Consider the following 12,059-nt stretch of genomic DNA (forward strand, 5'->3'; position numbering starts at 1 on the left):
TATCGGTTTGTTCAAGATCTCTGCGCGATTAATGCTGTTGTTTTACCTTCCTTTCCTGTGGTTCCAAACCCAGCTACAATTCTTTCTTGTATTCCACCTTCAGCTACCTACTTTACTGTTGTGGACTTATGTTCAGCTTTCTTTTCTATCCCCATTCACCCTGAGAGTCAGTATCTGTTTGCCTTTACCTATAAAGGACGCCAGTACACCTGGACTCGGTTACCCCAAGGGTATACTGAATCCCCTTCCTTGTTTTCCCAGATCCTGAAGAAGGATCTGGATGATGTGTTTTTTCCAGGTAAATCAGTGCTTATACAGTATGTGGATGATCTTTTGTTGGCATCCCTCTCTTTTGAATCTTGTAAAACTGATACTTTGATTCTTTTGACTGCTTTAGCTGCTAAGGGTCATAAGGCATCCCGGGAAAAACTACAGCTGTGTCAGCCCAAGGTTCATTACCTTGGTCATGATATTTCTCCTGGTACTCGTCATTTATCAGATTCTCGGATTTCAGCTATTCTAAATATGTCTAGGCCTGGAACTATTTCTCAAATGCGTACTTTTCTTGGCATGACTGGGTACTGTAGACAATGGATTTTAGGCTATGCAACAATGATTAAACCCTTACAGGATTTGACTAAGTCAGGTACCCCTGAGCCTCTTCCTTGGTCTCCAGAGGCTGAACAAGCTTTTGTTGCTATCAAGCAAAGTCTGTCCAGTGCACCGGCCCTGGGACTTCCTGATTATGCTAAACCATTCACTCTTTTCTGTCATGAGCGTAATGGGTTTGCTTTGGCTGTATTAACGCAAAAGCACGGAGACAAACACCGTCCCATTGCTTATTACAGTACTGCCCTAGACGCTGTGGCAGCTGGATTTCCCCCTTGCCTGCGTGCTGTAGCTGCAGCAGCTCTTGCTGTACAGGTATCTGAATCTATTGTCTTAGGATCTCCTTTGATTGTTGCTGTCCCTCATGCTGTGGCTGCTCTCTTGTTAAAATCTAAGACACAGCATCTATCCACTTCTCGTCTTACAAAATATGAGCTTGTCTTGTTGTCTTCATCTCATATTACTTTGGCTCGTTGCCCTGTTCTAAATCCTGCCTCCTTGTTGCCTGGGCCCGAAGACGGAGACCCACATGACTGTGTGTCTGTGACATCGGTTCTCTCTCGTCCAAGAGATGATTTACTAGATGTGCCTTTGCAAAATCCTGATCTTATTTATTTTGTAGATGGTTCGTGCTTGCGAGATGCTAAGGGCAAATTGGTTGCTGGTTATGCTGTGTGTTCTGCACATGCTGTTATTGAAAGTGCTTTTCTTCCTTCTGTGTTTTCTGCTCAAGTGGCCGAACTTGTGGCTTTAACTCGAGCCTGCATTCTGGCTCTGGATCAAGCAGTTACCATCTATACAGACTCTCGTTATGCTTTTGGAGTGGTACATGATTATGGGTTGCTCTGGAAGTATAGAGGTTTTCTTACATCCACTGGTTCTCCTATTAAGAACAGTCTGTATGTCTCTGCTCTTTTAGATGCCCTTTTATTGCCCAAAGCTATAGCTGTCGTGAAATGTACAGCTCACCAGACCCCTCATGATGAAGTTACCCGTGGAAATGCTTTGGCAGACTCTGCAGCCAAAGCCGCGGCCCTTTCTGCACCTCAGGCTGAATATACTTGTGCTTTGATTGAACAGCCTCCACTAGCCTCCCTTGAGGATCTGGCCAAGATCCAGGAAGCTGCACCGGCAGCTGAGAAACGTTTTTGGAGTGCTAATGGCTGTATTCTACACCCTGATCATCTTTGGCGTGCCCCAGCTGGTCGCCTGGTTGCACCGAAGATGCTAATGCCCTATCTTGCTCGTGTATACCACGGAATGGCTCACGTGAGCAAAGGGGGGAATGGTTGCTGCAGTTAACCGAGATTGGTGTGCATTCGGGTTCCCAGTCATTGCACATCACTACTGTCAACACTGTGTGATTTGTCAGCAGCATAACATTGGTAAAGCTGTTAAAGTTAGGCAGGCAGCTCACCCTCCCCCTTGGGGACCTTTTGTAAATATTCAGATTGATTTTATTCAACTGTCTAAATGTTGTGGCTATGAATATGTATTGGTTTTGGTGGATGTATTTTCAAATTGGGTTGAAGCTTTTCCCTGCAGGAAAGCAGATGCCAGGACTGTTGTGAAACTTCTGCTTAAAGATTTTGTACCACGATTTGGCATCCCTGTGAGTATCAACAGTGACCGTGGAACTCATTTTACTGGACAGATTGTAAAAGAGTTATGTGCAGCTTTGCAGACTCAACACAACCTTCACTGCCCCCACCATCCACAGTCTGCTGGAACAGTGGAACGCCAGAATGGAATTCTGAAAAATAAACTGGCCAAGATTTGTGCTGAAACAAACTTGAAGTGGCCAGATGCCCTTCCTCTGGCACTAATGAGTATGAGGGCCACTCCCAATCGAAAGACTGGACTCAGCCCTCATGAGATTCTGACAGGGCGCCCGATGAGACTACCAACTGCACCCCCACTGACCCTAGCTCAGATGGACATTCATTTAATGGATGACACAATGCTTAAGTATTGTCAGGCACTAATGAAATGTGTTAAGTCTTTTTATACACAGGTGAAAGAAGCACTACCCAAGGATCCTGTGCAGCCCTGCCACTCGCTGGAACCAGGAGACTGGGTCTACATAAAGGTCCATCAGCGAAAGACTGCCCTGGCTCCACGCTGGAAAGGCCCTTTCCAAGTCCTGCTAACTACCAACACTGCTGTGAAGTGCCAAGGACTGCCCACCTGGACCCATGCTTCGCACTGCAAAAAGACCCCTCCGCCTGGAGAGGATTCTCCAGCTGCTGATCAGCCTGTTTCTCCTGCTAACTCTGCTGTGCCTCCTGGACAGCAGGGAAAGAGGACAAGGTGAAGTGCTAGTAACCTCTCCCTTGTCCACTGACAGATCTACTGTGCCTTTGAATTCTTTTACAGGAACCACACCAGTACAGGGTGAAGTGCTAGTAACCTCTCCCCTGTATTATGGTGAATCACAACTGCTTTTGAAGAAGAAAAGAAGAAACACTCGCTCTGCTGAAACCACCAAAGTCCAGAACTTTCTAACCACAAAAGACATCAAGAACTGGCCCTGGTAGAAGAAACGAAGCATTGTTTATTGGCAAGGAGGGAACTGTGGGGAACGTTCCTGGGAATGTGGGGTCCAGTGGTGGGGTGGATTCTTTCCAGGATCAGGGCTTTGTGCTTATGGACAGGTACCTTCAGGATGCACTGCCCTCCCTAATTGGCTTTCAGATGATGAATATCAAAAACGCCTTGCCACTACAAAGACTACACCTACCACTAGTCCCTTGACCCTTGCCACCACCACTGTAACTTATCCAGATACAAACAGTACTACACATTCCAATGAAACTCATTGGCCAAGACTTTCACATCTCAGTGATTTACTGAAATTTTGCTCAGAGAGATTATTCTTTAAAGTTCAAGATAATGTATATGAGCAAACAATTGAATGGAGAACAAATGGATCAGTAGAAATAAAAATACATGATATCACTACTAGTGAACCCCAAGAATTAATAACTGCAATTGATGGGTTCTATAGTGAAGTAGATATGATGATTGTTCCTGGAATTTGTACTGTGTTAAATGAAAGAGGCCCTTATTGTTATTTGATCACCCAATTAGTGAACAATCGAACAAGCACACAAAGAGTTTGTTCTGCCACTGGAAATTTTACCTGCATAGAAATGATTCCAGTGACTGATAATGTGACTTGTACCTTACTGCAATACACTCCATCTTATACCATTAATGTTAATGCCTCCCGGAAATACATAAAGGTATTTGACCAACAGATGTGGTATAGCACTACACCAAAGAGAGATGTAGTAGGATATCGATGGACTGTGATTAACACCACACTGGGAACTGTTAAATTTTCATTGCCCTTATCCAGTTTCCAGATTACCTCTACATACCCAAACTGTTCACAAGGAGCTGCCATTAGATTAGCACAACAGAGGGCTTGGGTTATTTCTTCTAGAAAGAGAAGAGACTTGACCGGATCCCTGTGGGATGGGGCCAATAGTGCAGCAGCAGTTGGAATATTTTTAAGAACCAGGAACATGATGAGAAATTGGGCCAACTAGAGAAGGCCATAGGCCTTGTTTCTGGAGCACAACTAACCCAGGTACAGGCTGGAGTTGGTGAGTTACATGTTATCTCCGCCCTTAGTTCTATGACCCAGAAGTTACTGACAGAGATGGTATTGAATATCACTGAGGCTGGGAAGGCATTGCAGTGGGATCTAGCATGCTCAGAGATTCAGGATTTTTTGAATGACCAGCTAATGGCCATTCGGAATGATCTAGAGCACCAGGCTTGGCCCACTGCCCTTACAGACACGTCAGGAGTACCATCTGATCTGTGGCCATGGAGACATACTTGGAAACTTTCTGGGTGGAAGTGTGGACGTTCTCAGTGCTCCTTCCAAGCATATGGACCGGTACAGGGGGTGTGGGCTCCCACATACCGTATCCTGCCGGGTCCATGGGGAGGATGCATATGGGATTGGGTAATTCATCGAGACATCTGGGAAATTAGACCACCTGGTATGCCCAATCGATTTTTAGTTAGTGCTCCTAGGATTACACCTGACATTTGGATGGGGTTAGGTAACCTGTGGACATTCTGGCCATTAGAACCCCCACAGCTTCAGTGTACACGTAAACTGAAGCCAGGAGAAGTTGTCACTGTCTATGACTACGTTTGCTGGGAGGGTAGGGGACAAGGAACTACCCTGACAGGACACTTACTCTTCCAAGCTAATGATAGCTGTGTGTATGTTAATGACACCATATCACAAGACATACATTTTAATCTCACTACCACTGCAGGCAATCATATCATTTACTGGCCTGCAGATAGAGTTTTTCAAGTAGCCCTTAGGTTCCAGATACCCTTTAATTGGACTAGCTTACTATCTGATAGATTTCAAAATTTGCTTTCATTGTTACCTGAGATCCAGAAAATCTCTGAGGTACAAGGGCGAATTCACATGCTTCAAAATGTATATCAAGTAGAAAAGTATGCCTTTCACACTGCTTATAGAGTATCTACCTTATGTACTAAAAATGATGTATTGTGCTTTATGACAAAGGCTGTACAACAACCCCATTATAGTATTGCTATGGGAATGTTATTGCTTGTATTGTTATTAGTTAGCTTAGGATTATGTTGTTGTTGTAAAAGACGTAATAATAGTAATACCTTTCATGTTCATGCTAATCATGCATTGTTATTACATCCAATCAAAACCCCTAAGGTTGAAGCATCTGATTTAGAATCAGAAGTCCAGGACTTGATGCAAATAGAGATTTGAGAATGTTTGTTGTACTAGAAGTACAAAAGGGGGGGGTTGTGGAAGCAGAGAAAAGAACTGACAGAAGGGAACTGCAATGCATGACGTTTGTTAGCAAGAGTCAGGCTAACTGTAACCCTGATAACGCGAGATTTGTAGAAGCGAGGATTGTGTGAGGCGGGTGAGAAAGAGCTGTGTAAGAAGTTATGATGACCTCAGCATAGATAAAGTGTAGAAGACCTTGGGTAGATAAGGTATAGAAAATAATTGTATGTTGGCAAGAGTCAAAACAACTGAGGAAATGAGATATCAAGATGGCCTATGTATAAACAAAAATGCTGCTGTCTCTCATTATTTTTGTAATGAAAGGTATAAATGCTTGCTGTAATTAGTTACCAGGGAGAGACCTGTTTACCTCTCTCCCTCTGCACATGTGAGAGTTAATAAAGCTCTGACTTGCTGTACCTAAACAAATAGTGAGAACTCTGTTTTTCTCCGACAGTTTTAAACTGCAGTGTGTCCTTTTCCTTCCCTCCTCCCCCACCCATCCCGGGCTACCTTGGCAATTATCCCCCTAGTTGTGTGATGAATTAATAAAGAATGCATGAATGTGAAGTAACAATGACTTTATTGCCTCTGCAAGTAGTGCTCGAAGGGGGAGGGGAGGGTGGGGTGGTTGGTTTACAGGGAAGTAGAGTGAACCGGGTGGGGTGGGGGTGGGGCGGAGAGTTCATCAAGGAGAAACAAACAGAAGTTTCACACCGTAGCCTGGCCTGTCACAAAACTCCTTTTCAAAGCTTCTCTGATGCGCACCGCGCCCTGCTGTGCTCTTCTAACCGCCCTGGTGTCTGGCTGCGTGTAATCAGCAATCCCACCCCACCATAAATGTCTCTCCCTTACTCTCACAGATATTGTGGAGCGCACAGCAAGCAGCAATAACAATGGGGATATTCTTTTCGCTGAGGTCTGAGCGAGTCAGTAAGCTGCGCCAGTGCACTTTTAAATGTCCAAATGCACATTCCACCACCATTCGGCACTTGCTCAGCCTATAGTTGAACAGGTCCTGACTAGTGTCCAGGCTGCCTGTGTATGGCTTCATGAGCCATGGCATTAAGGGGTAGGCTGGGTCCCCAAGGATAACTATAGGCATTTCAACATCCCCAACGGTTATTTTCTGGTCCGGGAAGAAAGTCCCTTCCTCCAGCTTTCGAAACAGACCAGAGTGCCTGAAGACGCGAGCATCATGTACCTTTCCCGGCCATCCCACGTTGATATTGGTGAAATGTCCCTGGTGATCCACCAGGGCTTGCAGCAGCATTGAAAAGTACCCCTTGCGGTTTATGTACTCGGTGGCTTGGTGCTCCGGTGCCAAGATAGGGATATGGGTTCCGTCTTATCGCCCCACCACAGTTTGGGAATCCCATTGCAGCAAAGCCATCCACTATGGCCTGCACGTTTCCCAGAGTCACTACCCTTGATATCACCAGGTCTTTCATTGCCCTGGCAACTTGGATCACAGCAGCCCCCACAGTAGATTTGCCCACTCCAAATTGATTCCTGACTGACCGGTAGCTGTCTGGCATTGCAAGCTTCCACAGGGCTATCGCCACTCGCTTCTCAACTGTGAGGGCTGCTCTCATCCTGGTATTCTGGTGCTTCAGGGCAGGGGAAAGCAAGTCACAAAGCTCCATGAAAGTGCCCTTACGCATGCAAAAGTTTCGCAGCCACTGGGAATCGTCCCACACCTGCAGCACGATGCGGTCCCACCAGTCTGTGCTTGTTTCCCGGGCCCAGAATCCAGTAACACCATGATTTGCACATTGCTGGAACCTGTACTTTATGAGAGGTCTATGTCCATATCAATTTCCTCATCATTCTCGTCGCCACACTGTAATCGCCTCCTCGGCTGTTCCTGGTTTTGCTTTGGCATGTCCTGGCTCTGCATATGCTCCAGGACAATGTGCGTGGTGTTCATAGTGCTCATAATTGCCGCGGTGATCTGAGCGGGCTCCATGATCCCAGTGCTATGGCCTCTGGTCTGAAAAAAGGCGCGAAACTAGTATCTGACAGACGGAGGGAGGGAGGGGCAAGTGACGACATGGCATACAGGTACAGGGAATTAAAATCAACAAAGGTGGCTGTGCATCAGGGAGAAACACAAACAACTGTCACACAGAATGGCCCCCCCAAAGATTGAACTCAAAACCCTGGGTTTAGCAGGCTGTTGATTTCACGGAGGGAGGGGGAAGCAAATGAATACAGAACAAATCTATTTTTTACATCTTAAGCTGGCAGACGACGGTGCAGCATGACTGATAGCCCTCGGCATCTTCTGGGTGCTTGGCAGAAAATACTGGGCACTTGGCAGAAAATAGCATACTACGACTGATAGCTATCATCGTCGAGACTGTTCGATAGGACTGAGCATGTCTGCCCAGGTGCCCATGATTGACAGCCACTACAGTATGACGACGACGGATATCAATCGTAATATACCATCTTCTACCAAAAGGCAAGGGGCTGCTGCTGTGTGCAATGCAGCCCCACATCTGCTAGCCCCCAGATCGCCGATGAAGGCTACCAGTCATACTGCACCGTCTACTGCCAAAAGGCAATTAGCTACTGCTGTGTAGCAATGCAGTACCATGTCTGCCGGCACCCAGAGGGCATATGGTGATGGTGAGCTGAGCTAAGCTGAGTGGGCTCCATGCTTGGCGTGGTATGTTGTCTGCACAGGTAACCCAGGTAAAAAGGCATGAATCGATTGTCTGCTGTTGCTCTGACAAAGGGGGAGGTGCCTGACGACATGTACCCAGAACCCCCCACGACAATGTTTTGCCTCATTCAGGCATTGGGATCTCAACCCAGAATTCCAATGGGCGGTGGAGACTGCGGGAACTGTGGGACAGCTACCCATAGTGCAACGCTCCAGAAGTCGACGCTAGCCTCAGTACTGTGGACACGGTCTGCCGACTTTACGCACTTAAGAGTATTTTATGTGGGGACACACACAATCGGCTGTATACAGCCAATTTCTATAAAACCGGCTTCTATAAATTCGACCTAATTTCGTAGTGTAGAAATACCCTGAGTGAGTCCTTCACCATTACCTAAGTAGTACTTGCTTGACAAGGGGCATGGGTTACAAAACCCAGTGAATTGAGAGAGGATGGAGACAGGTATTTGTACCTGATGGTATGGGCCCTATCTGAGGGCTTAAAACACCAATTGCACTACTTCTTTCTCCACTGCTGAATGTCAGAGCTAACTTTGATTCCATTAGGAGTCTAGTTACAGGCTGCTGAGCTGAATTCATTTTGGGCCAATGGTGCACCAGCACTGAGGCTCCCCTACTCTGAGCTGAAATCACTAAGAGCTGAAATTACAAAAGAGTTAAAGTTATTAAGTGCTGTGTTAACTAGTGGGGGAGCCTGAAGCTATATTGCTAAGCAGCTGGCGGAGCAATTTGTGGGGACGACTGGAGGAGCAGTGAGCGGCGTGGAGCCTTGCAGGGACGGTTGGAGCGGCCCAAGGAACGGCGAGTGGAGCTGTTTGCGGGGACGGCTGGAGCGGCTCACAGGTCGGTAAACGGAGCGGAGCAGCTTGTAGAGCGGAGCGGTTCATGGGACGGCAGGAAGTGGACTGGCTCATGGTGAAGGCTGCAGTGGAACCCCACGGAGAGACAGCTGGCCTCAGATCACGTAAGGTGCCCCTTAACACCCTGCATGCCCCCCTTTTACTCTGGGGCTGCACTGACCAGGGAAAGACACTTTGGGGGTTGTTGGACTTTGGGTGGTTGCTGGACCCAAGAGACTTTGGGGACTCTGGGTGATTTTTGGGTTGCTGGATTCAAGAACCAAAGGAAAGGACACAGCCCAATTTCCTGGGGTGGGTTTTTTTTGCTCATGGTTTGTGTTATGAATCCTGTTTGTGGTGTTTTTCCAATTTAATGCTGATGTCGTTTACCTCATGTTATTAAACATTTTCTGCTATACTCAGACTCCATGCTTGCGAGAGGGGAAGTATTGCCTCTTAGAGGCACCCAGGGGATGGTATGTAATTGTCCCAGGTCACTGGGTTGGCGCTCAAGCTGGTTTTGCATTGCGTTATTGAAACGGAACCCCTAGATACAGAATCCGGCCCTTGTTGCTGCCAACTTAGATGGGCAGAAGGGTTACATGTGTTTTAAGAGATAAGTGTGAAGGCCATCGCTGAACCAGATGTGCGTGGAAGGAACCGGAGACAGACGCAAGGGTGCCAGAAGGCTGCAACACGCCCCTAGTGAAATGTCAGACAAGGGCAGATTGAGGACTCTGAAGACGAGACAGACACCTATCAATGGGGACAAGATAGCTGTGATCAAAACCAGCATGGGACAACTCCCTGAGGTACTTGATGAAAGAACAAGATAAAGGATGAGAAGGACAATTTAAGAAAATAAGCACTCTTCAAACAACAGTTGATTACAGCAAGTCGGTGCAAAACTCATTGGTCTCAATGAAGGAAAATCAGTATATAAACAGGGTGCCTTGTCATGAAACTAGGTTTGTCCTGCCAAGACTTCCCCGGAGCATTGTGTCACGACCAACGGAACCTGGCTCCTCCCTACCCGCAATCAACCTTGCTGGCCGGTTGCAGACTCTGGACTGGTAACTATAACATCGATTGGCAAGACAATCTGATTTAAATAGCAAATAAGAGCTGTAGTAAAAAATTAAGTGTGCCACACTGAGCCTTAAGGTGGCTCTATGTAATCAAACTGTCGCTTTGATAAAAAGAAATAGTTACACCTTATGTAAAAAATAATATGGCTAATATTATACAAGTTAAACTATGGAAGGAATGTGCATTTTCCCTAGAATATGGGCAGTGTATATTGTAGAAGGGGTAAAAGAAATGCAAAAACATACCATACTACTTAATTAAAATCCTATTAGGGCTCCAAAGGGAGCCACAATAGGTTGTGTTTTCTTTTTCAGATAGTTGTGTGTTTTAGAAGCAGGAGTTAAAAGTGAAAAATAATCAAAACTCTGGTGGAAGTTGATTGTGTCCCTTTTAAGACAGAATCGCTAAGTTGCTAATGGCTTTAAATCCAAAAGCAAGCCAAAAAGTGTCTGTGTTAATGCAAAATTACCTGATAAAGGAAGAAAAGAACAGCCCAAAAAAGTCAAACCAAAGGACAAGATGGGAGACAGGTAGATCAGAGGAAGGTAAGGGTACTAGTAGAAATGCCCGCCCCTACCAATGCCCACTCTTTAAGAGTACTGCTAGGAGGATTCAATTTTCTTAGACCACACATCTATAAATATGCTAAAATAACTCACCCATTGTGGAAACTGATTTTAAAAAAGCCAAAATGGGAATGGGGAAAAGAACAGGACTCCGCTTTAACCCTGTTAAAACAGAAGGCTCTCACAGCCCCAGCCCTGTGTTTCCCTGATGAATCACAGTCTTTTGTTAAAAAACAAATGAATGTTTGGCAGCTAATAACATGGCCTTGGCTGCCACACTATTACAAAATATTAAAAAAGGGAACCTTAAAATGGGAAGAAAGGTTCACTCACTAGAATCAAAATGGATAGGCCCTTACTCCATAGTGGATCGCCTTAGCCCATTGGTATACTGCATTAAAAAAAATAAAAAATGGAAATGGGTACATGTTTCACAAATTAAACTGTTTACATAAATAAATGTTTGAATTCGTTGCAGAAAAGGACATCCCGGAACCTGAGCACGAGGTGCTGCTTCACCACCACAATTGTAATCCACAAAAAATGAGACTCCAGTGTAAGGTCTGGCTTTAACTGCTTCTAGGAACTTTTAGTGCCCAGATAATTAAAGCAATTATAAAAAAAATGCAGCCCTACTTATAAGCCAATATTTAAGGAATAATTCACTCCCCAGCAACCAATCATGGATTCCTACCTGTGATCCAGTAATCCTCATGGAATGATATAATAAAAATACTAGCCAACTCTTAAAACCCTTAGGAAATACCAATATGTGTGCCTGAAAGATAGGGGTTAAAAGAGAGGGTCCCTATGAAAATACCACCTGGAGTTCCAGCTACCCACAATTACCATATCAGTAAAATAAGCCTGTTAAAACAAACAATACTAGCCATTATTGTGGAATTCTGTCCAATACCCGATAGTAAATTAAACCTATGGTTCCCGGACCCATGCACGAAAACCTGGAGCAAAAAATATGCATTTCAAAAAACTCACTGGACCCAATGAAAAAAAAAAAAAATCGCTATATAAACAGGGGGCCTTGCCATGAAACTTTGGGTTCATCCTGCCAAGATTCCCCAGAGCATTGTGTCGCGACCAACAGAATACGGCTCCTCCCTACCCGTGATCAACCTAGCTGGCCACTAGATTGATCCGGACTCTGGACTGGTAACTATAACATCGATTGGCAGGACAGTGTATGCGTGTGTGGTGTGACTGAATGCATATGCTAATTGTTGTATCTTCAATAAACGCAGCATATTGCCTTTTCCTCCGAAAAAGATCCTGTGTGCTTCTTATAAGTATAACAATATGAAGTAATGAGAATTCTGTAGTATGGTTGTCACTAAAAAAATGCTGTAAAAATCAGCCAGAGATTAGCTCCCCAGAGGCAACAGCAAGGAAAGTAACCAACACGTGGGTGGGGTGTCAACCCATCAACAGCCATTGTC

The 12,059-nt window shown here is 45.4% G+C and overlaps 1 protein-coding gene across 13 annotated transcripts in view; it reads right to left on the minus strand.

Annotated features, from left to right (window-relative positions):
- Positions 1–12,059, minus strand: part of LOC128823066 (zinc finger protein 3-like) — an 80,427-nt gene that overhangs the window by 46,248 nt on the left and 22,120 nt on the right. For 2 of the 13 annotated variants that reach the window (XR_008441646.1, XR_008441647.1), the window contains one exon: positions 6,432–7,412. The exons of 10 other annotated variants lie outside the window; for them this stretch is intronic. The gene's annotated coding sequence lies outside the window, so the exon portion shown is untranslated. Of the gene's footprint in view, positions 1–6,431; positions 7,413–10,938; positions 10,997–12,059 lie in introns of those variants that run through there. One more of the 13 variants, XR_008441644.1, reaches the window with a different exon arrangement.

The sequence above is a fragment of the Malaclemys terrapin genome, chromosome 15 (genome assembly GCF_027887155.1).
Source record: "Malaclemys terrapin pileata isolate rMalTer1 chromosome 15, rMalTer1.hap1, whole genome shotgun sequence".
Taxonomy (NCBI): Eukaryota; Metazoa; Chordata; order Testudines; family Emydidae; genus Malaclemys; species Malaclemys terrapin.